Source organism: Chionomys nivalis, chromosome 10, assembly GCF_950005125.1.
Source record: "Chionomys nivalis chromosome 10, mChiNiv1.1, whole genome shotgun sequence".
Classification (NCBI taxonomy): domain Eukaryota; kingdom Metazoa; phylum Chordata; class Mammalia; order Rodentia; family Cricetidae; genus Chionomys; species Chionomys nivalis.
Genome location: NC_080095.1, coordinates 22,636,785 through 22,660,415, shown reverse-complemented (window position 1 = coordinate 22,660,415; position 23,631 = coordinate 22,636,785). Strand labels below are relative to the sequence as shown.

Genomic DNA, 23,631 nt, shown 5'->3' with positions numbered 1-23,631 from the left:
CAGAGGACCTAAGTCAGATTCCCAGCACCCACATGGAGGTTCACAACCTTCTATGTACGCAGCTCTGGGGAATCCCTCTTCTGGCCTCTGTAGGCACTGAATGGTAGAATATTCAGACACTTAAACAAAGGAGCGGGACAGAAATAGGAGAGGGGGGGGGGAGAATAAATATGAAGCTGCACAAGTGTGAGAGGTCATGGGTATGTGTGCACATACATTAGAGACCCATGACAAGCTTAGCGCCCTCCTCAAGAGCCATCCTCTTGGTTTTGGAGAGCAGGGTCTTTCACTGCCTGGGAACTTGGATGAGTTTTTTCCCTTTGTATGTGTTGGAAGAGGGGCGTAAGAGAGGGGGAGTGGAAGGGGAGAGAGGGAGAGAGGAGAGAGAGAGAGAGAGAGAGAGAGAGAGAGAGAGAGAGAGAGAGAGAGAGAGAGAATGTGTTGGTATGCATGGAGACCAGAGAAAACCTTGATACTGCCCCCTTTGAAATCATCCACCTTTCTTTTTGTAGGCAGGGTCTCTCACTGGCCTGGAATTCTCCAGGTAGGCCGGACGGACAGGCTAGCCAGTGAGACCTGGTATCCACCTGCCCCCACCTCCCCACTACCAGGATTACAAGCATTAGCCTGGCTTCCCTGAGCCATTGCCTCTTCCCTAGGTATGCATTTCTGACTACTAATGTGCATTTCAGGATGACCAAGGCTCTGGAAGGACAGGGCTTTTTCCAGCTGTGTGTGCAGCTGTCCCCATTATATATACGATGTGAGGGGCTACCAGGCTTTGCCTGGCTTGAGTAAGCGTGAGCTAAGGATAGAGACAGGAACTCAGTCACTGTCTGCCTTTGCTCCCACACTCTGGCCTACATAGCCTCAGCCATTTCTCTTCCAGAACACAAAGCAGACTTCCTCCTTGGGAGGAAAACAGCACCAGGCTCCAAGCACCATCTCCAGACTCTAATGGCTGTCACTACAGGAAGCTTCTAGTAGATTCTGTGGAGTAATCAGTGGTCTTGAGTGCTGCTCTCTGTCTCCCCAGAGGCACTGAAGGTCACCTGAGGAGCTGGCTGCTGTCCAAGATGGCAAGGCTCCCTGATGTCACCTCCCTATGGCAACCAAGTCTCCCAGACCTTGACCTTCCAGAACTCTTAAACTCCAGTTTTTGTTGCTTTTGCCTCCAGCAAATTGTCTTCCCCATTTCCAAGGAGCTCTGAGAAAAAGGCACCAGCAGAGTCCCATTTGGGAAGTATGGTCAGGGGAGCAGACAAAGTTAGATAGAGCCATTCTTACAATGTGGAGAGAAGGGAATTCTGGGAAAGCAGATCTGTCCTGTCCACCCCTCAGCAAGAAACACAGCGCTCACATGCCCAAGTATGCAGAAGGAATATCCAAGGGCCTACCTGGGCTGGGAGGACAGTTCCCCAGTCCTGATCTGTGCTCCCCTGTGAAGTCCTGACTCAGCAAGGAGTCATCCAGGAAGTCACATCCTGTCCCCACAGGGGTCCAGCCCCAACATCCCTGTGCTCACTGGTATTATTTGGTCCTGGGAGTGGAGGCACATGCCAAGCTAGCTCTGGCCCAACCCTCAGTAACTAACTCTGTCTCCCCAGGCAGGATTTTTACCTACATAAGGGTAAAGTCTCAGAACCCACTAGACCTGCCTGGCCAGCTAGCCACTTCCTGAGCCTCTCCCATAAGACCTGTGCCTCCTCAAAGGACTGTCTGTGTACCACAGTGACCACGGACCCCTCACTGCATACCTCCCATTGAGACTCCAGACATAACAGCTCACTTTTGCTCCCCCAAACCCATCACTCCTTATTTCCCAAGACAGGGTCTTGCTATGTTGCCCATGGTTCAAACTCCAGGGCTCAACCTCTTGAGTATCTGGCACTACAGACATATGTCACCGTGCCAGCCTCATCTTACCAATGTTTTTACACTTGTAATCCAGTATACCTACTTCCTGGGCTTCTGAGCGCAGAGACTCCACCACACATTGCCCAAACCTCTCGCCCGCCACACTCCTTAGTGTGCTAGTGCCAGGCACTGGCTGAAGGCCAGGACGATGAGGAGCTGTGTGATGAGGAGCAGGTAGCCAAGAGAAACCTGCTCCAGGTCCAGGGATGCTGCTTGCCAGCTCATTGGCTCTCTGAGGCCAAAATCAGGCACTCTGAAGCAACAGCCAAAAGGGTGTGAAGCCAGAAAAACAAACACTCACTCAATGTGCATCGGGCAATCTGAGCTCCAAAAGGCACCTCTCTGGGCTCGGGCCCACCCTTCTGCCGGCCCGCAGCAGCTCTCTCCAGAGGCCCTGGACCACCATGTAGTTTTTGAGGCTGTCACAAACAGCATCAGGACGGAAGGAAGATCAACAACCTTCTCCACAAGCCTCTGAGCTCCGAGCTTGTATGCCCAGGCGCCTGTAAGACTATAAACACAGGAGGTCTTGCCCTGGCCTGCTCTGATTCCAACACCTGGAACAGCAAGTACTCACAGAAATGTGTGAATGGAGAGACGGTGAGTCTGGAAATGCAGAGAGGAGCCTTTCCCCTCTTGAAGCTTAGTGGGACTTCAAAATGGGCTCTCTGCTTATTTCATTCCTTGGTAAACAATTTTGACCAGTTCAGGAAGCCTGAAAAAGGCCAGAACCAGATGGACTTCAGCTAATGCTCTGTTTATCCCCAAGTAAGAGCTTCCTGAGGTCACAGATGGGGTAGACAGGTCCCAGGGAAGGCCCCTCCACCAATGAGCTCCGAAGTCCAGTCTCTTCACAGCTAAAATAGGAGCAGTGGTTGCCACCTGGCTTCCAAGCCCTTCCAGATGGGTGAGCTGAAGGTGGGAAGGTTGCTGATAGGGGAAGGGGCTCTTTGATCCCCTCAGGACATATTTCTAACAGATAGCACTGGAAAAACTGGAAATGCTTGCAGCCCCAAGCCTGAAGCACTATCATTAGCATCTTCTGTTCAGCCCTTCTAAAGGTTAATTGTTACCAAGTTACAAGGCGTCCTAGCCCTGGGCTGGAAACCCATCAGCAGAGTGGCCTTAAAATGCTGCATTAAATGCTACATTGTTCTGCGCTACAACTCCTGCCATTGTCCACAGCTCTCTCCTTGTTCTAAGAGCATCCTCATGAGGCAGATGCTATAATTAGGTCTATGTTATGAATACAGAAATGGGATGTTAAATAACCTGCTCACATAACTGAAGAGCCAGGATGGAGGATGGAGTAGTTTGGCTCTAGAAGTTTCCCTGAGCCGCTTGTTCAACATCCAGTTGGTCAGTAGTGGTCAAGTTGACCATCTGATGGGCAAGTAAAATAACAGCTGCTCTGGGAAGTAGGTGGGAGAGTGTTTCCCAGAAGTCCACTTCATGGTGGTCTGTCTTGTTCCTTGCTTCCATTTGCCCACCCTTTAGCTTTGGGTCAAGGTTTGCGGAGTGACCTCGTTAGTAACACCTCGTGTTGCCATCCTCCCTCTGAATCTGCAGCCCTCAGTACACAGGGCCAGCCAGCATGCCCCTACTAGTCCCTGGACTGCTAGTCAATTAGCATGTGTCTCCTGCTCAGTGCACAAAGCCCCCATGCGTGTGCGTTGACACAGAGGAGCCGGCCTGCTGCTGCTTACCCAGTGAGCACTCACTAACACTGACATGGCCTCCCACAGCCAGGCTGCGACCACCCCAGATCTGACTGTGGTTCCAGGTCTCAGGCTGCAGGGTAGGTCTTCATGGCACATTAAAGCCCCGAACAAGCCAAGAAGAGGAAACTTCTGGGCAATCCCTCATTCACGTCACATGGAAATCCTCTCTAGCTGGGCTGGAGTCTAGTCAAGAGAGTCACCCTGGGATCTTATTTTGAGACGACCTCTATGTAGCCAGGGTTAGCTTCAGACTGGAGATAGATCTGCTTCCATCTCCCAGAGTGCTGGGAGTACTGGTGTGCCACCCACATCTAAGTTGCCAGGCCCACAGGACAGTGTGGTGGTAGAGCTACAGCTAGGATTCAATTGTGGCATAAAAGAAGCCTGGGCCTCTCTGGGGGGCAGTGTTCTAGTCTTCACAAAGACCTGCAGATCAAGAAACAATGACTCTGACACAGACAGATTCTTAGTTTCCATCGAAGGTGCCAAGAGCATTCACTGGGGAAAATACGTTTTCAAGGAAGCATGCAGGACGTTACAGATCACAGCACAAAGCCGTAGCCCTTCTTCACACCATAGACAAACCCCAACTCAAACTGACCAAAGGATTAAATTAAGAGCTGGAAACAAGATGTAGTAAAGCAAGCACAGCCACGGTGCTTAGGGGCAGGAGGACCAGGTGTTCATGGTCACCCTCAGCTACGCAACGAGCCAGCCTGGACTATGTGAGGTTAAAAACTGTGGGTCCTCAAGATGACTTAGCAGGGCTGGGCATGGTGGCGCACGCCTTTAATCCCAGCACCCTGGAGGCAGAAGCCGGAGGATCTCTGTGACTTCGAAGCCAACCTGGTCTACACAGTGAGTTCCAGGACAGCCAGGTCTACACAGGGAGACCCAGTCTCAAAAAACAAAACAAACAAAAAGATGGCTCCAAACGCACTTGCCACCAAATCTAACTCTAAGTTTGATCCCCAGAGCCCACAGAGGGAAAAAAAGAGAGCTAATTTTCACAGCTGTCCTGTGATCTCTACGTACATGCTATGGAATGCATGAGTGTGAGCATACCACACACACACACACACACACAAATACACACAGAGTAAATAAATAGATAAATGCATAAAAAAAAGACTGCCCAGCCACACTCTCCATGCTCTCATGATCATCAGTGACCTACAATTGTCCTGTCAAGGTCATCTATGTACGTCAGAGGAGGAACCTATAGTTTGGATAAAATGTTACAAGTTCCAGTCACAATAGCAAGCTCTCGCACACCGGGCCAGCCTAGCAACAGTCACCTGTGTGCCCACTGACAAGCTCACTGACTACCAGGGCTTGAATAACCCTCAACCTTCCAGACGGAGAAAAGAGGCTGAGAGAGGTCAGCTCTCCTTCCCAGATCAGTTAGTCACGGAGATCCTGACTCGGAAACGGGTCCGTGTGTGTCTGTTGGCAGCAGCGGTGCCAAACAGTGAATCGGTAACCCACATGCGGAAGTGAGTCACAGGCAATGCAGGGGGGCTTCCTTTTAGAGTCAGAGCAGGACTTCCCCTCACACCCAGAAGGCTGCAGAGATAGACAAGGTGGCAGCTTAGCCCCATCGGGCTGCCCCCTCCCTGTGAGTATCTGTCCCTGATGTGGGGACAAGCATGACAGCATACATGGCTTGGACTTAGAGCTGTGGGGCCTGGTAGCCTTCCTCAAGTATTCTCAAAGTACATGGCTGCCCATGAGTCTACAGGGGCATTGGTCTGGCCTAGGACGGACAGCTAAGCAACACTCAGCGTGGCCCTTTCATCCCACATCCAAGGACCGGTGAAGACACTGTATCCCTGAGTAGTCACCTGGGTGCGGAGCCTCTCATCTTCCCACGGGTACCATGGTCTGCATCTCTTTTCTCCTAAGCTTGGGAGACGCCAAATTCATCTGATGACAAATCACACTTCAACGCCCACTCAAGTCTGGGGGGCAAGAGATCACAGAGGTGAACAGGATCCTGTCACCCCAACAACAGAGCCTGCTCTCAGCTGACCCTGACCTGACCACTCAGCTTCTTCCCTCTACAGGAAAAACAGCACCTGTTCTGAGGACTCCCCAGACCTGTGCCCCACATCTCCAGTCTGAGACACAACCTTCAGGGACCCACCACGAGAATATAAATGTTCTTTAGCAGTGCTCACTAACATCCCTTTCCAAAATGGATCATTGTTGGGCTTCTGGAGGGGGGTCACCAGGTGCCAGGTACAGCTGTCACTCTAAGTAGCGTTTTGGCATGTTTCTCTTCCGGGGAGAATGTCTGAAATGTTCATGAACCTCCTAGGGCTTCTGACCTATGGAAAACTAACATGCTTGCTACAGTGATCCTTGTTATTAGTTATTACTGTAAATGGCCCAGAATGTTCCATAGAGGAGATACCCTGAGCTCTCCTTAACCTTTCCTTATTGGTTGTGAGCCTAGCCTTTAATGGCTGAGCCATCTCTCCAGTCTGGTCATGCTCTCTATATTCGGATTTCTCAGTCCAACTGGATCATGTGTGAATTTATCATTTGCTTAACCTCTGGTGAACCCCAGGACCCTCAGGTTTGGAAGCACACCCCTTCGGGTCTAAGCCACTGCAGACCCCTAGGTACCTTCCCGATCAGGAGCCACTGCTGATTTTTGCTTTCTGTATGGCACAGGGCATTTTAATCAACAAAACACCATTTGTGGTCACTTGGGCTGAGCAGCCTGGCTAACAAAGACTAGAGCAAAGCTAAGTCTGGGTGGTGTGGGCTGCTGAGTGGAGTAGGGAACACCTGAGTTACAGCCTGAACGGTACACAGGATTTATCCTCACAGGGGTTCTCAAAGGCCGATTCCCCGGGACCCCTCCTCACAACTGATCAGAGTCAGACAGCAGGGCCAGGCGGCCTGGATTCAAGCCTGACTTTAATACTTTCTCAGTCAATGGGTGCCATGCCTCCACCTACAACCTGCTGGCTGCTGCCCCGAAGACTGATACTGGTAAAATGCTTAAATCTGCGCCCTGCTGGCACACAGTGGGTGCTGCCTAAGTGCATACATTCACCAAACGCCTGCGCCGCTGAGAGGGGGAAGCAGAGGTGCAATAGATTAGTCCAGAAAAAAAAAAAAAAGGAAAATAGGAAAATATGTGGCATCCATCCCATGGAATATTCGGGGCCATCTGCCACAAGAAATGTGATGACTAATATTTGGGCCAGCCGGGGCTGAGAGACGAGGCAGGCTGCCGAACCGTGGGCTCCTGCACCAGCCCAGCCAGCCAGCTTTCCTGGAAAGGACCAGACAGTAAATACGCCCTGTGGTCATGTGGTCTCTGTCACCGAACATGCCTCGCGGTGTGAGAGCAGCTGCAGATGACCCCTGAAGGAGCTGGCTGTGTTCCAACAACAGCTGATTGGCTAGAGAGGGCGGTCAACCCTACTGGGCACATCCTACTTGTGTGAGAAACTGATGGAGATGGAAACAAACGTGGACAACACAGAGCAGAGGAATCCTCAGCGCGCATTCAGAATGCAATCTGGCTGCTGGTGGAGGCAGCCTGCATGCCCTGCTCTAGGGTCATCCTCAGCTACCAAAGGAGACCAAGGCCAGCTTGGGCTATATGAGACCTCTTCTCAAATAATAATAATAGTAATTATAATAATAATAACAAACAAATGTCCTTAAAGTGATAGGAACAAGGAGGTATTTTAATCGATCTTAGATTATAAGCAGGTGTGTGTGTGTGTGTGTGAAGCAGGTGTGTGTGTGTGAAGCAGGTGTGTGTATGTGTGAAGCAGGTGTGTGTGTGCGCGCACGCGTGCACACACACACACGCAAGAGCATACATGTCCCCAGGTATGTGTATGTGAGTCCAGGTACCTAAGGAGTCCAGAAAAGATCAGATCCCCTGAAGCTAGAATTATAGGTGACTATGAGCCTCCAGACACGGGTGCTAGATATGAGCACCCAGGCGCTCTCTGAGAGCAATAGACTAAGCCATCTCCCAGCCCCCATTTGTTTATTTGAAAAGTCTTTGGTGGGCAGTGGTGGCAGCGGTCGCTATTAATCCCAGCAGTACCCACCAAAGTGGCAGCGGCAGGCAGATCTCTGTGAGGTCAAGGCCAGCCTGGTCTACAGAGCAAATTCCAGGACAGCCAGAGGCACACAGAGAAACCCTGTCTCAGAAAAATAATAATAATAACAATAAATAAATCAAAGAAAGGAAGAAAGAAAAGGAAAGCTTTTAAGTTAACAGAGCAAGTGAGTTCAGGCTCCCTAGATGTCCAGCACAAGTTACAGAGTCAAGCACAACATTCTCTGCCTGCTGTCTAGAAACCAGACAGCTTCCAAGTCCTAGGTCTGGCAACTAAATCCGGCTTCCTCACCTACTGGCTGTATGACCTCAGGGTATTGACCTTTCTGGTCCTTCATTTCCTTAGGTGGACCGTGAGTGGCTTCACTTTCAGTCTGAGGAAACTCTGGCTGTTCTCAGGTCCTATAAACTAGCCAGGAGCACTTGGTTTCACTTGAGTCAATAAAAGGGCCAGTCTGGGAGAGGAGGAGGGGAGGACCTGGAAGGCTTCTGGTAGGGATGGACGAGAGGCACACCAGATACCTGCTAGTTTCTCAGAGAATCTTCCAAAGTGTGTATGGGGGCGGGGGGAGTGGCAGAGTCTTCTGAGAATCTAACTGTGGAGTTCTTCCAACAGCCCCACAGCAGGAAGCCCAGGCTGCTCAGCAAAGCCTCTCTCTCCTTCTCTGCCCTTGTCACCCACTTCCTATTGCCTGCCTTCCAACTTGGCTGTTGGTAGCAGGAGCCCCAAATAGCTCCCAGGTTCAACCCAACTTGCCTCTGCGCCTGTGGGCCCCTCCTTTTTCCCTGTCTCCCTAGTTTCTGTAAGCTAACATCACTGCTTCTGGGAACGTCTACCTGTGTCCAGCAGCGTTGGGCACCTAAGCTCCTTGAATCCTCCTCCAACTCTTTAAATAGACAAGAAATCCACAGACAGAGTGGTGAAGTAACCTGAGCAAGGTCACACAGCAAGTCACAGGGCTGCCTTGTCCTTCCCACAGTCCCTTGGGGGAGGGGCAGGCCTGAGTCTTCTCCACCCAGCAACAAAGAGGTGGGAGGAGCGAGTCCATCCCCAGGCACATGCCCTGGGCTTCATATAGACAGGTGGCCAGTCTGATGTCCCCAAGCCCTGGCAAGAGCAGGTACATTCTATTTATAATCCCCACTGCCTGCCAGCCATGACATGGCCCAACGGGAAATGAAGGCTCCCAGGAGCCAGTGCTCTGCAGGTCTTGCTACAAGTTGGGTGACAGAAATTCCCACGTACTTCTCACATGGCCAAGGTGTCATCTTGCAACCTCAGCAGAATGGGGACTATTTCAAACCCCTTGGCAGTAGAAGTGTGAACCTCCCCCAGGATCCCAGGGAGTGGTTTGTTTCCCAAGCCTTACTGCACTGGCCTCAGCCTCAGTCCCTCCTTTTTCCCCTTCCTTCCCCCTCCCTCTGTGAAGGCTTCTGGTGGGTGAACTTCCAGTTAGACCCACGGAAGAGACAGACGGGCGCTGCCTGCTGTGTGCGGAGCTGAGAGTTTACCCAGCACCCTCGCTCTCTTCAGCCAGGAGAGCTGGAGGGCTCTGCCTCTCCCTGGAGCAGCTGAGGGCACCCACCTAGATGGTGGGAAAGGATGGTCATCATATGAGCCCTCTGGGGGTGGAGCATGCAACAACACACACACACACACACACACCACACATACACACACACTGTGCACACAAACCCATCTGGCTTTCTAAACTATCTTCTCTCTCCTCTTAGACAATGCTGGCTTTGATTTGAGTTCCTGGAAGAAACTGACAGGCTTTGCATAAAAGGCAAATGCCATGGTCCCCAAGTGAACCCACAAAGAGAAAATTGCCACCAGTTTGTGGGAGGATGCATTCTTTTGATCACAAAGGAGGGCCCGGGCCTATGCTTCTTGCTGCTTCCCCTATAGCTGTTAAGCTGTTGGCATGGGTTCCAGGCCTGATCACTTGTGTGTGTGTGCGCACACACATGCAGGCACATATAGGCACACATGGGTGTGTGATGGGGGAGGGGTGTGTGTGCCGCAGCGCCTGTGAGGAGGTCAGAGGACAGTTTCCTGGAGTCAGCTCTCTCTACTCTTCCTGGGCTCCTGAGAGCTCAGGGGTGGTGCAGCCTTTAAAGCAAACACCTTCCCCTGCTGAGCCCTCTTAGCATCTGGGCCTGGCAGCACTTACCATCTGCTGGTAAATTTGTTTACTGACTTACCTACTGAACTACCAGGCCACAGGCATCCCAGGAGCTGCAAATATGGCCTAAAACATTTGTAAACGACAACATCATAGTGTAATGTTGCAAGGCTGGACACACACCGAGGGCTGGGGAGATAGCTAAGTCTTTAGAGTACTTACTTACCACAGGAGAATGACGATTTGTGTTCTGTGGTGGTTTGAAGGAAAATGGTCCCCACAGGTTCATAGGGAGTGGCATTATTTGAAAGGATTACGACAAGTGGCCTTGTCAGAGGAGGTGTGCCCTTGACGGAGGAAGTCATGGGGGGGGGCGGTTCATGTTTCTAATGCTCAAGCCAACTCCAACGTGCGTCTTTTCCTGCTGATCTAGGTGTAGAACTCTGTTACCTCTCCAGCACTATGGCTGCCTGCACACTGCCATGCTTCCAGCCATGACAATGATGGACTAAACCTCTGAACTGTAAACCAGCCCCAATTAAATGTTTTCCCTTATAAAGGTTGGTCATGGTGTCTCTTCACCGCAATAGAAACCCTAACTAAGACAAGCACCATTCCCTAAATCCATGTAAAAAGCTGGGTATGGCAACATAACCATAATCCCAGCGATTGGGAGGTAGAGACAGGATGGTCTCCTGGTCACACAGCCTATTAGGCAAGCTCCAGGCCAATTAGAGACCCTGCCTCAAAAACCAAGATGGAATGACACTCAGGATTGACATAACCTACGCAGACAGACAGACATATACACAGACAAAAAAAGAGGGCATCTCTGAACTCTAGTTCCTTCTAGAATAGTAATTCTAGGGCAACTACAACTTTTCAGTCTTGCTCATCACTCAGTCCCCCTACCCATGACAGTGCCTAGCGCGCAGGACATCCGTAGGCAGAGAACCTCCACTGGGAAAGACAGCCTCGAAGGGCTTCCCTGCTGCCCTGCACCATGCTGCCGACCTCCTATGCTCAAAGTAGCCCCAGAGAGAGGCTGAGCCTGGTTCAGTGCAGAGGAGACTCTGTGGGGAGAGGATTCTGCTCAGGGGAGGGGAGGCAAGGGACAAGGTGGCTGCACCTCTGGAAGGACAGTGGGGGTGGCTAGGGAAAAGGCTCCTTCAGAGAGGGAGCTATGATGTGCAAGGCACGGATTTGCTTCAAAGTCACTTATCCCCAGCAAGGAGGAACTAAGGATGCCCCTCTAGCCCACGCATCCACACATTCACAGAGATAACAATTATTAAATGTGCAGTTCTGGACAGGCAGTGTTGGCCCCAGGACAATGAAGTTTCCTCCTTCTCAGCAGACTGAAGGATGAGACCTTCGAGACTTCTAGAACATGGAGGCCCAAGGGGAGGCAATACCCCCACATATCCATCCCCAGTCAGAACAGTAGGGATGACCTGAAGTGTCCTTCACCATCAGGGTGGCAGCAATGACCTTGAATGATCCATTGGTGCTGGTTTGGTGGGCACATTTTTGATACTGAGCTCAGGTAAATATTCTTTCTGGGGCAAATTGAGGACAGCTGTTCACTTTCACTTTCATATCCCTTCCCAAGGTCCTCCTCCCCTCCCCGCAGCCACTCACAGTGTCCTGCAGCCTGTGTGTGTGTGTGTGTGTGTGTGCGCTCTCAGAGGCAGCCAGGAAACAAGCAGCTTCTCCTGGGGTCAAGGGAGGCTCTCACCAGGGACCAATGTCTAGGTGTCCCCGTCTCTACAATGGACATAGAAGACCCTGGCTCAGGTCATCCTGCTTCTAAAGACAGCAGCTTCTGGTCAGTCATTGCCTCCTGGGCTGGAGTGTCATCTCCTGAGGCCTCCTCCCAGCCCAGCTTTGACATTCAGCAAACACAGACACAGTGAACTGAGCAAGAGCAAGAGGGAGACACATCCACCCCCACCCCGACAGACACACACACACACACACACACACACAGAGGAAAACCAGAGCTAGCAGTGCCTGGTGTACACGCCTGAAATCCAGCACTAAGGAGGCAGCCTGGACTGTAAAGCAACTACCAGGCCAGGACTACACAGCCATAGCAAGACTTAAAAATAAATACAACGACTACAAAAAAATTAAAAATAAAATTAGCCGGGCGGTGGTGGCGCACGCCTTTAATCCCAGCACTTGGGAGGCAGAGGCAGGCGGATCTCTGTGAGTTCGAGACCAGCCTGGTCTACAATAGCTAGTTCCAGGACAGGAACCAAAACCACAGAGAAACCCTGTCTCGAAAAACCAAAAAATAAATAAAAAAATAAAAATAAAATTGATGCTGAATTTTACAATAAAAACACCAGGGTTAAAGCTAGTAAGAGGCTCATCTCCACTGTGTTTCACAACACTTGGGGGACACCATTCTCCCAAATGACCACTCCAGAATCCTGTCCCTTCTAGAACCTTCTTCACTTGTCCAGAAAAAACTCAGAAGAAACTCAGAAAAACATAATCCTTCCCAAATGTTTGTCTGTAGACTGGAACTCTCTGCGGAGCAGTTCCCGCAGTCTGGAGCCGTCCCCTGCTGTGGCAGCTAGGGAGGCTTCTCCACAACACTGGTCCTCCAAGAATGTGAGGCCCCAGCAGGACAGAGTTATGAGAGCTCCCACCCCAGGGTAAAGAAGCTGATTAAATTAATCCCATCAGCAAGCTCCTAGATCAATTGGATGTAATCTCCTGCAGGGCCCTGCAAGGGCATTGTTCCGAAAGAGCTGGGTATTTGCTGAGTAAATGAATAAGTGAGTTACCTCACCTCAGGCCCCCTAGACAGTCAGCAGACAGCACTAAAACCTACTTCAGACTATTGTGGCTGGACTCAAATTCATGGCAATGTTCTTGTCTCCGTCTTCCTAAACACAGGGATTACAGGTGTGACCCACATCCAATCCTGGCAAGCAGCAGAGCCACCTCCTGCCTCAGGGCTCCTAAATGACCAGTTTGCCCACGTTCCAGGGAGGTCCTGGGCACCCGTGGACACCGAAGTCCTGTAATATATTCCCCAAGTTTACAGGGCAATGGTGATTCCAGGAAAAGATTCTGAGGATCAGATAGAAACATCTCAGAATGCTCTGGAAAACAAGCAAACACATAGTACTGAGAGAAATCTCCACAGCAGTACCGAGGGCTGACTAAAGCCAGCATAGGAAAACCCTTTCTTAACCCCCAGCCACTCACCATTGTGTCCCAGCTCTCTGCAGAGTCCTGGGTTATCATCACCTGAGATGAGGGCTGCTCCAGAGCATTGGCCCCACCCTTCGGCCACTTGTACACAGGACACGCATGGACAAGCACACACTTGGCGACCCAGCACAGTGCAGGGCTGCCCTGCAAGTGTGTCTCAAAGGGATGAATGGAGCTGACCACAAAAGTAGATTGTGCCTTCAGTCCCTCCTGACTTAAGTTTATTCTGAAAGGAAACTTTCTATCTTTGCCTCAAATAGGGAAGGAGGACCAATGGCATATCTATTACACATCCTGAGAAATCAGTGGGCAGGGGATAGGAACTCGTTTGGATGCCTCTCTGGATGCTACCTCTAGTTTGCACAGACACCTGCTTCTTGACAGAGAGGAGTGGTAGAAAGAGGACAAATTAGTGCCACCCTGAAGTGTCCCAGGCTGTCCCAGGCTAACCCAGGACTCTCAACTATGCCCACTCATCAGAATTGCCTGGGAGTGTTCAAAAGCAACTTCCAGAGATTGCTAATTCTGCTGGCCCATTAGCAACCCAAGTGACCATGAAAATATCCTATAATCAGGACTGTTAGAAAGAGCAGAAAGGGCCAGGGGGGGTGGCCCAACTAGCAGATACACAGTCCTGGGCTCAATTCCCAGCACGTCCTATACCAGGTGTGGTGGTAGCACATTCTTGTGATCCCACCACTATGGAGGTGGAAGCAGGGAGGGGGGTTTTGGAGGAGGGGGTCAGAAGGTCAAGGTCCTCCTTGTCTACACACAGGTGCTCTGAGCTCCTGACACCCAGTTTCTGGGTCAGTCCTGCAATGTCCTTGGTTGGGAGCTCTTTCCTACTCTGAGATCTACATTGAGAACCAGGAGAATCAAGGATGGAAGTCAGACAGCAGGTCCTACCGTGCTGGGTCCCACACCCAGGTTAACTCCGCAAGAGAAAACGGCAACCGCAATTGGGGTTTGTAGCTTGCATCCTGTCACCCGAGCCGAGGGCAGAGTCACCAGCAACTGTGCCAGCTCAACTCCGCACAGGTGTCCTGGGTGGAGGAGACAAAACTGCTCGGTTTCCTGCAGCCTGTCCTCCCCACCTGGGAGCACCCAGGAAAAGGGGAGGAGTACCCCAGGAGGATGGATGCTCAGAGATCAGGGAAGGCGTGGCCAGCTCCTTGGACAGGTGAGTTAGCCCTGTACAAGAAGGTTATGAGAGGGCCAAGATATACTGAAACTGAGAGACTATCAGGGTGCTGGCAGGTCTGTCACACCATACCTCAGGCCCAGGAATAGAAAGAAGCCAATAGAAAATGGAACTGACCTTTGCCTAGAGAAATTATGTAAGAAATACTTTGCTCTGTGGGGTGACCAAACACACCCTGACTCCTTGGGGTGGGACGGTTCACCACACAGACCCATTAAGATGATAAAAGGGGCCCCTCCCTCCCCCACTCTCCCTAAAAGAGGGAGTTAAGGCTCAGCGAGACTGCTCTTGGGTAAGATGAAAAGACCTTGCTCATCAGCTAGATGACTTCTGCAGGTAAGGAAGGGGGCCTGCCACCAAGCTTAACCACCTGAGTTCCATTCTCAGGATCCATACGGTAGAAACTCCAAGGTTTCCTCAGCTGTCCCCTGTACATTATGGTATATACGCATGAGCGTGTGTGTGTGTGTGTGTGTGTGTGTGCACGCGCATGTGCTCGCACACGTATGTGGCTTAAAGGCTTTCTGGCCTGCCCAGCTCTGAGCTTCCTCCCTCCAGGTTCTCACCAGCTGGGGTGGCCTATGTTTAGAGCACCCTTCTTACCCATCAAACTGTTCCCACGGAGCAGGGACGTGTCCCTGGCATCTTGCTACCCATTTCGTCTCAGCCAAGGTCAAGTACATCAATGGAATGCAGTTGTCCAGGGTATGTGGGTTACAGGGCGGAAGAGCCCAGATCCCAGCCACAAACACGTGTCTCTCTGGCTTCCAGACCACAGCCAGCTCCTGCTAGGAGCTTCATGACTAACCTTGCTGCTTCCTGTGGGTGACAGACACAGGAACTCATAGGGCCTTCCTCGGTCCTCTTTACTGAAGCCAAAACTTTGCTCAGCAGTAACCAGCCTGGGCATCTGGGCGGTTTTACCCAGAGAGAAGCAGCAGAAATAAGAGAAGCCACCAGAAAAAAAAAAAAATGGAATCCATTCCTTATTCCTTAAAATCATTTCCAAGAAAAGTTGGAGTTTGAAGTCCATAAATAGAGACAAGCAAGCAAATTACACAATCAGGCTGGCTGCCTGGTGCTAAGTGAACCACCGGCCATTTAACCTGGCAAGTTCAAAGGGCTCACGTGCAACCTACAACCTCCAGTCTGTGGTCAGCAAGTCTCAATAGCTAATCAAGTTGCGAGTGGAGTTCTGGGGAAAGGGGGGAAGGGCCAGGGAGGGTGCTCCAGGGTGGGGCTCTTGCTCTGGGGGACCTGTGGCATTCCTGGGCCCATGCATGGTCTTGGGGGAAAGGATTTCCTCTGAGGACTGGCTTGGTGTCGAAGAGGCCCTGGAGCTCCAGAGGAGCTGCCCGGCTGGAAGGCTGAAGTCTAGGTAGGTTTGCCCTCCACTTTCACAAACTGTGATGCCTGGATCTGGGCACCTCTATTCAACCCCTAACTCTGTTGGCACCCGACGATGACAAGGGCGGTTATTTAACCCTCTGTCCAGCAGGGATGGTGTCAGCACACCTCTCTGAAGTGCCGTGGGATGAGGAGAAGCGGTAAAGAACACTGTGTGGAATGCTGGCCCGCAGCAAGTGCCCGCGAGAGGCCGGCTGTCATGGCAGACAGGGCAGGAAATCTCCTACGTGACCCAGCCCGTCCATCACTGCAATCCGCAGGCATAGTCAGTCATTCAGTCTACAGTCAAGGATGCAACCAGACAGACAGAAAACACTTGCATCTGTCCAGAGTGGATTTACTTTTTATTCTTCCCTAAATACACAGTCTAGGAACGAGTCACAGGGCATCTCCCTTGGGTTGGGAGTGTAAGTAACCCAGAGAAAGTTTCAAGAGCATGAGAGCCGGTATGATGGCTCATGCTACAATCCCAGCCCTAGGGAAACTGAGGCAGGAGGATTCCAGTGAGTTCCAGGTCAGCCTGAGCTCTATATTAAGAACTGGGAATAAGTGCTGCTTGCCTGTAATTCTAGCACTTGAAGGCTGAGGCAGGAGAATTTCAAGTTCTAGACAAGTTTGGCTTTTAGATAGAGACCCTGTCTAAGAGCAAACAGAAGCACACTAAAAAGAAAAGGAGGGGGGCAGGCTGGACAGATGGCTCAGCAGTTAAGAGCACTGGCTGCTTCCAAAGGACACAGGTTCAATTCCCAGCACCCAAATGGCAGCTCACAACTGTGTCTGGTGTTTGTTATAGTTACTCCTCATTGTCCACATGACTGGATATAGAATCACTATGGCAACGAACCTCTGGGTGTGGCTAGAAAGGTGTTCCCAAAAAGGTTTACCTGAGGAGGAAGACCCCTAAGGATGGGCAGCAGCACTCACGGACTAGGGTTCTGAGCTGAATTAAAAGGGAAAAGGGAGAAGGCAAGCCAAGCATGCCACGCCTTCCCTGCCAATAACAAACTGTACCCTCCAACCCCCAGCCAAGATAAACCCTCCCTTCTTTAAGTTGTTCCCACAGGGATACTGTAACAACTCAACCAGTATCCTCAGGGTTCCTGGAACCAACCCTCTGGAGATGCCAGAGGGAAACTATATACAGAGTAGCAAAGCTGGCTGGTGTCTGTCCCTGCCCTGTGTCACTCAAGTTCCTGTAACGGGAGATGGACAATAGACACAGCTGCAGGGCCAGAGCTCCCATTTCAAACATCAAACAGTGCTCAGTTCTGAGATGACAGAGACCCAGTGATAAGACAGACCCTGCTGGTGAGTGCCGGAAGGCTACTGTGTGGGCAGAGAGCTCTCTCCGGGACCAGAACCAGGCTCTGAGACCCAAATGGAAAGGCAGGGGTGGGGGCTCCCAGCAAAGGAGAGGAGTTGGGTGTGCCCCACCAGTGAGATCAAGACACTGTCAAAGTTCCAGTGCTGACCTTCAAAGCTCCCAGCGCAGACAGCAGACAGACCCCGAGTGACAAGGGTCGTGAGGGATGAAGACAGGTGTCACGGCTTATCTTACATCTTCCCTCCAAGGTTCACTAAGGTTCTGAGGAGCCTGGAAACACTAGGGTCTGCCCCTCCCACTTCATTCCCCAGCCCAGAGCATGTGTTTCCCTAGCATTTGTCAGATCTGATTTAGACTGGAAAGCCTTTGGTCTAAGTCATAAGAATAACTGCCTCTCTCTGGGCTAACAGTGAGCTGGGAAGATGAATGCGCAACAGGCAGGTGGGAAGCCAGACTTGAGTTCTGGAAGCCATTGATTAAATATCAATAACAATGTACAAAAGAACAGAAAACAGAAATCATAATCCGGTGGAATCTTCTAGGAGGCAATGCCTACCACGTGATGGAGGAATAGCAGAAGGGCAGTTGGCAGAATTGCTTGCCACAGGTGGTCAGAATGAACGTGGGACCCAAAAGCAGCCCCGGGGGCAGGAAGGGCAGAGCCAACACTCAGGGAAAGGGAGAGATGCCTAAGAAATCTATTCCTTTCTGGGTGGGTGGCACACTGCAGAGGCAAATCTCAGGTCCCCAAACACATATTGCTAGGCTTCCAAGTGAGCAAACTCCTCAGAGAGCTAAGTAGAGCCTCCCACCTTAAATGCAGGCAGCTGAGAATGGCGAAGGTCAAATGTTAGCTCCTCCCATCAAGGAGGAGAGAGGCAGACTCAGTGAGTCAGCCTATGGTATTATTCTAGTAAATGTTTCTTGGGAGGGGTTCGGCCATTTCAGAGCTTACATAAAACCTGAGGCTTAATTGGAGCCCCACCACTCCCAGCTCGGTGCTGGTGGCTGGAGCCTAACCCAGTAAATCAACCTGCCCATCTTCATGTGGCCATGACGTCACACCACCATCAGCAATGGCGCAGAGTACTAGGGAAGGTGTGTGTGAGAGGGCGCGCATGGGGTGGGAGTCAGGAGGTCCATTGCTGTCCCTAAGGACCAGAAGACTTGAGCCAGTCAGGCTGGGAGGCTGACTTCATTAGTAAATTGCTTGCTTTGCTGGCATGATGACCTGAATTTGATCCCTGAAACCCACATTTTCCAAGAGATGTTTGGTGGCACACACTTGTTAACCCCAGTGCTGGGTGTGCAGCAGTCAGGAAGAACCCTGGGAGGAGGCAGAGACAGAAAGAATGCTCGGGCTTCTTGGCCAGCCAGGCCAACTTCAGGTCAGTGAAACACCCTGTCTAAAAACCAAGGTGGCCAGCTCCTAAGGAACAACTTCCCAGGTTGATGTCTGGCCCCTACATTCCAGACATATTCTCTCTCTCTCTCTCTCTCTCTCTCTCTCTCCCTCTCTGACCTGACCTCCTGTGTTCAAAACACAAGGGCATTAATACCTTATGCATAAGGTACGGAGGAAACATAAGCACACAGGTACCTCTCCAGCGGGCAGGCAGGAAGAACGCCTTCCAGTGGGAACAGAGAAGGTTGCTAGGAATCTGAGGGTGCCCCAGATACACTGGGACAAAACCAAGCAGACCTCGGGTGCACCCCGCCTCTGTCCTGAAGACAGCGTGTTCTGTGCATGGCGCAGTGTGGTCAGGCAGGAGCTGTCAGCTCAGGGAGTCCTGCAGTATGACAGCCACAAGGACCCCGCCCATCTGTCTTCTACAAGGCCACTTCCCTGTGGCCTGCCAGGCTGGGCTGGCTAGACTTTCTGCTTCTTGGCAGCGAAAACAATGTGTTCACAGCCCAGCACATGAGAAAACAAAACAGCCATCTTTCCAGATCTCGCTGCGGGTTCTCTTGCCCTACCCTCACCTGCAGCGGGATTTGGAGGAAATCGCCCACCTCTGTGAACCTGTTTCCCCAGCAACAACAAACCAGGACTGACCATTCCCAGAGCACTGTGCAGTCTGGGAATGAATTATCAAATAGGAGGAGAAAGAGCAGCTGCCTTAGTGGATTCAGAAACAGGTCTCTCAGCCAAGCTCATGTACCGCCTTCGGTGAGGTTTCTGCTCAGGAGTCACCTTGCACGCTGTGGCTCCCCCGACATCTTCAGTCAAATCAATGTCATCTCAGACCGGACACCTGTGCCTCCCTGCCTGCCCTCAGGAGGCGGCTGCAGTCCCAGGGCGACAGGCTAGCGTGACAGGTGGTATCCCTATGAGAGTCACACACAGGTGTGGCTAGCCATCGTGCACTGTCCTCCTTATGTACATTCGTGTCCTATGTTGACCTTGGCCAGGGCACTTCTCTGGGTTGTTAAACCAGCAACCTGAACCAGATGACCTGAGGTCCCTCCCAGCTCAAAAATGTCACGATTCGTGATTTGGAAACGTAAATCATTAGGCCAGAACTTTAAGACATTCTGTTTTTATTTTGAGATTCCCAGCTGTGCCACTGCCAGGTGTTGCAGGACAAATGGAGAGGGAGACTATGTCCCCGCAATAAAGGGAACTCGTGTCACACAAGGGATTGTTTGTTCTTTTAAACTCAGCCAGATGAACATTTGAGTCCAGTGAATGATTTTCTAAAAGACTTGGAACATGCTTATTATCTTTCAGTTTTTTATACTATGTAAGATTTGATGGAACGAAGAGTAAAGCTCCTATTAGTAATGATGGAATATGAAAATCCCAGCCCCACATGGTGGAAGGAAAGAACCACGTCCTGAAAGTTGTTCTTTCATATGTGGGTCACATCATGCATGTGCATTTACATACAGCAGACACTGTAATAAATGCTCTATATACTTTTTTAATATATATACACACAAGGCCTGCACTGGGTTAAAGAAAAAGAACAGAGGAGGGAACAGGCTCATCTCTCACGTTGTCCCCCACACAGCCACAATGGTTTATATTAACACCGCTTGCCCTTTTTTCTTTTATACACCTCCTTACACTGATGTGGCAAGGCATGTCTACCACCCCAGCACTGTAGAGCTGCAGCAGGGGGATCGGGAGTTCTAGGTCTGCTCCATCTACATATCAAGACGCTGTCTCAAAATAAACTTGGTCCAAGAATGTAGCTCAATTGGCAGGGGTACTTGCATGGCATTCAGGAGTAACACACACCTGTAATTCTAGCAAGGGGAGGTAGAGACAGGAGTTCAAGGTCCTCCTTAGCTATCTATCTACTCCAGGGCACCCTAGTTTATAAGAGACCCTCTCTCTTTAAAAAAAAAAAAAGCTTCATGTGTAAATTAGGATGAACACAAATGCTATACAAATTAGAACCTATACAAATGCTTAGCAAATGATTGAAAAATGAATTCTTTCCTAAGGGCCAACATTCTGCTAGTCCTGCTCCTTGTCACACCATGGTGGTATGTGATTTCCGGTTAAGAAGATGCTTAGGAGTCTGCAGTTTGGACACCAGGCATAGTGTGGTTCCAGCGACACTAAGTCATAAAGGCAGTAGAAAGACAAGCAAGAGTATGGACCTGGACTACTGCCTCTGGTAGGTTCCCCCAAGCATCGCCCTGACTTATCTTCTCAGCAACCGGAAGTGGGTGGCATCACCTTAGAGATGAAATCAGGGCTCCGGATTTGGAGACCTGTCCCCATCTGATTCCGAGTTGCACAGTCTCAGGAATGGTTACGAAACCCAAAGTTAAGAATCCTGAGGTTGGGAGGTGTCATATCCCTTACAGAAATCTGTTCCTCCTGGGTCCTGTCTTGGCACTAAAACATATTGGTGTTACAAGGGGGTGGGGGTGGTCACAATCCATTTTTTCATTTCTTCCCATCAATGTCTTGATGATGACTGGGACCTGCCTGATCTGCAGTTTTTCCAGTGGCTAGCATACAACATTGTCCTTGGACTGTCCAATATAGGATGTGTAAAGTAATGAACAACATCGAGTCAAAGGTCTAGAATTCAAACACGACCGGCGAGGCAAAGGTCTGGAGTCCAAACCCTGGGACACAGCCAGGGAATAGCACTATCGGTCCCCTATCTGTAGTTGCCGGTAATGGCATCCTTGCCTCTCGCCAGGGATACAGGAAGTAAACAACAAGATACATTAATCCTAAAACTCCACAGCCACACCTGAATGCCCTATAGACTCTCTCTGATCTCCCTCCTCCCAGGATCAAGGACAAGCTTCCAATAGTGGGAGGACCCCAGGGGAGTGATTCAGACAGATTTGGGGAAATTAAGACAAAGAGGAAAGAGGCATAGCAGAGCCCTCAGGTACCCTGATCAGCCACCCACACACACACACCCCGAACCACAGAAGCACTCACCTTTGCTACATCCATCCACACCCCAGGAAACACTGTGAATATCTCGCCTACTGCTCATAATGCCTCATGACAAAGGGACTGTGGGGAGCTGGGGTGCCCCCTTTTCTGAAACTGACAAGTGAAATAACCAGCCTAAGGCCATATACTTAGGTGAGGCCAAAGTGACAATCTGATTTGGTCACCCCCATCCCTTACAGCAAGATGACACAGGAGACCAGAGGCCTCTGGGCTTACAGACTCCAGGGACCTTTGGAGGCAATGGTCCCCCTGCCCAGTCATGCCTTCCAGAGTGGCCACACCAGGATCCTGCAACAACCACGGGTCTCTGTATCATTAGGCAAAGGGGCTGTCCAGGCAGGGCTGGGTCCATAGTCACTCCAAAGCATGCAAAGCCCCCAAGGAGGGTAAACAGTTGTTCCCAAGGAGACAGAACAACTCTGCCACACCCTGAGATCTTTTCAGGACTGAGGGGGATAAATGATCCTGGGTTCTCATCCCTCCCTCAGTGACTCCAGAAATAAGGCCTCCTGCTACATTCCTACACAGCCACCCCCAGAGGGGCCTCTCTGGCACCCGGGGAGCAGCTTGGCTCAGCTGTAACTGTCAGCAGGCCAGAGGGAATATGCCAGCCCACGTGTGTTAGAGTGTCGGTCGAAAGCACAGTTCATAGGAAAGCCAGCAAAACAGTCCTTTGGCAAAGATGCACCTTCCTGCCTCCTAGCCTAGCTCCTGACCTCTGTGAGCTGTCGGCTCTCCCTCCCTCTCCCCCCATTCCCCCCAGCAAGAGGCAAAGCTAAGCCCTTTGATAGAGCCAAGTTCCCGTGCAACGTGGATCCTGGTTGTGCCGCCTTGAGCAGGTCACGCCCCCTTTCTCAACGTGTTTCTTCTTTTCTGGGTAGATGAAAGGGGCTGTCCATTTCGGTTACAGAGCCGATGTGACGCACAGTTCCCCGCCAAGAAGTCGCTTTTTCCCACCCATGAGGTACGACGTGTGCCCTCCGTGGCACTAAAGCCACCCCACAAGCACACTTTGCCTACTCATTATAGAAAGAAGCCATCCTTACAGAGATGAAGCAGGTCTCTAAGACACAGGGAAAGTGTCCCAGAGCCAGAGATTAAATGTTACCACCCTTGGAACAGCTTTGAAGCAGGGGTCAGCCAGGCTGTGTGAGACACCCGGCCTCGGATCGCGCTCCATATCGATTTCAAATGAAGCCAACATCTAGTTCCCCCCTTTAGAGATGTAGGAGGGGGATCAGCGAGACTGTGCCGAGGTAGGTAGCTGAAGGAAAGGAAACGAAGCGCACCGGGTAGGACGTCCCTTCCTCTCTGTGCGCTCTCAGGCTCTCCTGGTAGAGCTCGTGGTCCCCAGAATGGGACTTTCCGGGGCCCTGGGGACGTGAGTGCGCATTAGCAAGTTCTCCGGCCTCTAGAGGCAAAGAGGGAAGACACCTGGCCCCCAGGACGCGCTACCCCAGGCACTGCGGCTTTTGCCGCCGAGTCTCTAGGGTGCCGGGATTTCGCAGTGGGAGAAGCGGTTGCATTTGAACCGAAGCCCCGCCCGCCCGCAGCTGTCACGCTGGCCGCCGCCCCCGCGCTCCTCCTGGGGTCCCCAGACTTCCCGCGGCGCCAATCTCCCAGGACGCGTCAGGACAGGGGTGCACTGGGGACCCGGACGCGACCCTTCCCGACCCGGCGCGGCCTCCCGCCTCCCTGACGGCACTCACCGTGCCCTGAGCGTGCGGAGCGCGGCGCGACGGGCTGCTGGGCCGAGTCCCTCCTGCGCCCTGCGTCCCGGGTGGCTCCAGGGTGGGGCGGGGCCGGGCCGGGCCGGGGCGGAGCGGGAGACACCAGGACGGCCCCGCCCCCTTAGGGACCCGCCCGGAGCCCCGCCCGGAGCCCCGCCACACAGCAGAAGGGGAACCAAGGCTGAGGACGAACCTCACCGCTACAAGTCACAAACCTAAAGCACAAGAGGGTGGGAATACTGTGTCCATGCCTAGAGGGTCTACCAATCTGTACTGGGATTTTCTTCACCTGTTCCAGCCCATTCCAGAGAATTGTGGGGACCACCCAGGAGGAGACAGGTCTGCGGAGGTAATTCTTCTACCTGTCCAGACTTGGGGAGGGCATCAGAGAATGGCAGGTATTGCCCTCACAAAGCAGAGCAGGGAACACAGACAAGGTC

At 51.6% G+C, this 23,631-nt stretch overlaps 1 protein-coding gene across 1 annotated transcript in view; it reads right to left on the bottom strand.

Annotated features, from left to right (window-relative positions):
- The window catches only part of Syne3 (spectrin repeat containing nuclear envelope family member 3), an 81,312-nt gene extending 58,078 nt beyond the window's left edge, over positions 1-23,234 (bottom strand). Inside the window, exon 1 of the mRNA XM_057783276.1 lies at positions 23,171-23,234. The gene's annotated coding sequence lies outside the window, so the exon portion shown is untranslated. The remainder of the gene's footprint in view (positions 1-23,170) is intronic.
- Positions 23,235-23,631: the final 397 nt, after the last annotated feature.